The sequence below is a fragment of the Cebus imitator genome, unplaced genomic scaffold (genome assembly GCF_001604975.1).
Source record: "Cebus imitator isolate Cc_AM_T3 unplaced genomic scaffold, Cebus_imitator-1.0 Scaffold185, whole genome shotgun sequence".
Lineage (NCBI taxonomy): Eukaryota > Metazoa > Chordata > Mammalia > Primates > Cebidae > Cebus > Cebus imitator.
In genome coordinates, this window is record NW_016107500.1 from 1,042,039 (window position 1) to 1,046,079 (window position 4,041).

Genomic DNA, 4,041 nt, shown 5'->3' on the forward strand with positions numbered 1-4,041 from the left:
GGTGCTGTGTTCTTTTCACTGCATCATGTCAGAAGGTGGCTGATGTTGGTTTTTCTCTTTATAGTGGTGGTGAAGTTTTTTTTTTTTTTTGATCAATATGGTGTCTGCTTGCCGAGTTTCTCCATTTGCAAGGAGATATTTCAAGACTATGTTCCTCTCTCGCTCTTCAAAATTCTAGCTACCAGCTTTAGTATTTCTTGACTATTTTGGCCTTAGCCAGTTTAACTGTGGTAACTGCAAATGATTTTCCCCCTTTTTTCATCCCTTCTACGTTATTAGTTTTCATTCTCCATAGAATAAGCACTTCTCTCTCATCTGTTTACTTCTTTATTCATTTCTATCAGTATGGATTCAAGGATCCCATTTCATTCAGTCATTTATTTTTACTCTCATTTATTTTGGTTCTCACATTGTCCCAGGATTGGCCAGTGGGAACTGTTTCCAGTCAGTTTCGCTGTCCTCTTACATGCCTCCGTCATCCTGCTTGCTGGCCCAGGCCTTGGACTGGAGACACCAGGCATGGTGGGGACCTGGGGGCCACACAGGTGTGTGGGGGTGGGGTTAGTGCCCTCGGCATCCTTCTCCTTCCTCAGCCCCAGAATTAAAGTTTAGGGCAGTGGGATCTTGGTCTGTGAAGAGGGTTATGGAAGATGCTTTTCTGGGGAAACTGTCCAGCTCCGGAAAAGCCATAAAGATGGTGGCCTTAGGGTTCCTGGGAAATAGCCCACTCTTATCACCCTGTAGCGACGCTCAATGCTGAGTCACTCCCACACTCAGCACTGCCTGTGAGCACCTTGCTTCTGCAGAGGAGACAACCCGGGGTGACTAGACACCTGAGAGCAGCCTCCAGCACTGGACGTGGGGTTCAAAACCAACAGAACAGCAACGAGCAAGTACAGACTACATGGGGAGAAGAAAACTTAGAATTGATAGGTAAGCTGGACAGTGATTATGGTGTATGGATAAGCCTGATGAAATGTTCACGAGAAGGCTGTTCCTAACATAACAGGGATTTCTTTATCTTGAATGAACACCTTGGTAAGGGCCTTCTGATTCCCAAAGAGTGTACTGCAGAAGAAAAGGCATTGCCTGAAGAAGAATTTTTCGCTTCCACTCAAACAGGCTTTTCTGTGATGAGGGCCTCTTAGAAGTAGCCCCTTGGGCTGGGAATAGTGGTTGCCTTCTGGTGGGGGTGCTTAAATGGGAGAAAAACTTTTTACTGAAAACTCTGTTTCCTTTAAGCTTTGAAATACCTGTTGAATAGATGAATAATGTAAATTTCCTTTAAAAACATGACAGCTTTGACCCAGCAAGTCCACTTCACAGGCCTGCAGATGAGTCAGATGTGTTTGCAGAGTCACTTGATGCAATGTTGATACAGCAGAAACCCGGAAGCCCCTCAGCGTCCACGACGAGGCACCGGGACACAACTGGTGCAGAGCCCACAAGTGGACACTGCGGCCAGCAAAGGGGCTGAAGCAGCTCATTGTGTCCTGGGGTCCAGTGACCTCCAAGAAACAAACGCGAGGTGCGGAGAAGAATGCATTCTGCTGTCATTGTGTAAAGGGGGGAAGTACACACGCTTAGAGACAGAGATGTGCTTTTTAATTTACATAAAATAACTGGAAGGATACAGAAGAAAAATAAGTAAATAATGAATAAGTGATGCAAAAGAGATGGCTGTGTCCGTGAGCCCAGAGGACACAATTCTGAATGGGTGTCCGCAAGCCCAGGATGGCAAATGGCACCCCATTCTCAGCACTTCTTAGGAAGTGGGTTTGGGCCATCTCTCTTCAGCAAATGCTGAGCAGCCTGGGGTGGAAGGTGAGGGTCTTGACTCCTTGTGGCCTTTGTGCCTACCCGGTGGCCCCTTTGACCCCGCCTCTGGGATTCGTGTCCTGGTGCATTTTGTGTGTGTGTGGGCTGCATCTCGTGGCTTGCTTCCAGTGCATAGAATGACACAGCCATGGGGTGTCACTTCCCATGAGATTACATAGAGGACTGTGACTTGCATCTTGTGATACTCTTGTGCTGTGTCAGGGTCCCCAAGACCCATCCCTGGGTTTGGTGATGACTACCAGGACTCAGCACACGCTCCTACTCTGCTATGATTTATTACACAAGAGGCTTGTAACTGCAGCAAAGGGAAAGGGACATGGGGTAACATCTAGAAAAGAAACAGGTCCAGGCTTCCAAGAGTCCTTGCCCAGAGGAATCACATAGGACACACTTGATTGGCCCAGTGAGTTGTGCCTACACATGCAAAGGGTTGTCTTTTAGGGAAGCTCATTAGAGCCTCAGTGCTCAAGAGAGTTTACAAGGGTCATGTGGGCACCTGTCTGGCACCTCCAACATTCCAGACTCCCACCGGGAAAGCAGGCATTCAGTGTCTTGTTTGCATAAACATTTTAGGCACAGTGAACCACTCTTATCAGTTGGGGTGGTTGGAATGCTCCCAAAATCCAAGTTCCCAGACGCCAGCTAAGGGCCAGCCTTGCCACTCAGGCCTTTTTAGGGAGAGTGGCCTTGAGCCTGCTGGGTAAACTCCTCACACCTGCCTTCCTGTGAGTGAGGTGCAGCATTAGAGAAGCAAGGAACTGAGGCCCTTAGTCCAGCAACTCCCTTGGACCCTTCCCATGTGAGCTTGGAAACAGATTCTGCCCTGACTGAGGCTTGAGTCAACCCACTTCTTGAGAGATGTTAACTTTAAAAATACAAAACCACTCTATTAGTCTGTTCTCATGCTACTAATAAAGATATACCCGAATCTGGTAATTTATGAAGGCAAGAAGATTAATTGACTCAGCTCCACATGTCTAGGGAGGCCTCACAATCACGGTGAAAGGTGAATGAGGAGTGAAGTCATGTACATGTTGGCAGGCAAGAGAGCTTGTGCAGGGGAACTCCCATTTATAAAACCATCGGATCACGTGAGACTTATTCACGACCACGAGACTTACCTGAGAAATCCCTGTCCCCCATGATTCAATGACCTCCCACTGGGTCCCACCCACAACACATGGGAATGATAGGAGCTGCAATTCAAGATGATGTTTGAGTGGGGGCACAGCCAAACCTTATCAACCACAATTTATAAAATTAGAAAACAGGGGAGACTATTTCTTGCAAAGGGTTACAGCCTGCAAGGTGGCCATTCTGCAGCCAGGAAGCACAGCTCCAGCCAAGACCAGAGACAAACACCTGGGAGGAAGAGAAGCTGGGACAGGAGCTTTATGCTGAACTGGTTGGCTAAACATACAAATTCAACAGGTGACAGGAGGAGCTATAAATATTCATGATGGTCCTGACACATGGGACAAACATTCATGTAACATACAACCCATGTTCACTCTGGGATGTAGACTTAACATTTAAATGTACTACAGTTAGGTCCTATATGTCAAAAGGTCTTTTTAGGACATGAAGGCATCCAAGTGTGCAGCCAGCCAGGACCAGTTCATGGTCAGGAGAGTTACTGAAATCAATCTCTTTGTACTATGGGCTCTTTGTAGTACTACAAAGTAAGTTCAAATCAAAGCTGCAGTTATGGCTGGTGGAACGGGGTCAGCTAGTAAACATCTCCGAGATGGATGAGCTGTAATTGTTTAGTATTTTCTATCTCGAGGCCAGTGCTTGTTTAGTTGCTAGAGAAAAAGAAAAACCTGTGATTGTGTGAAGAAAGGGTAGGGATGTGTGACTTAACCCCTGCCTGGCATGGACTTGAGTTCTGTTTATGATCTGGTATCTTACTGCCACAGAGAGTCTATTTGCCAGTCTTAGGATCTCTGTTTTAACATTAATGCTGGTCAGTTGTGTCTAAACCGCAAAAGATGGGGGGAGGGGCGGTAGAATGAGGTGTGTCTGACTTCACATCCCGTTACGGCTGGGAGCTTAGTTTTAAGGTTTTTCTGGGGTCCTCTTGAACACAAGGAATCCATTCAGACAGCAGGGGACTTGGGGGTTTATTTTAGTTTACAGAGACTTTGAAGCAGAAGACCCAGTTAATAAGCCTGCCAGCATCCCTGACCTACAGAAGCTGTG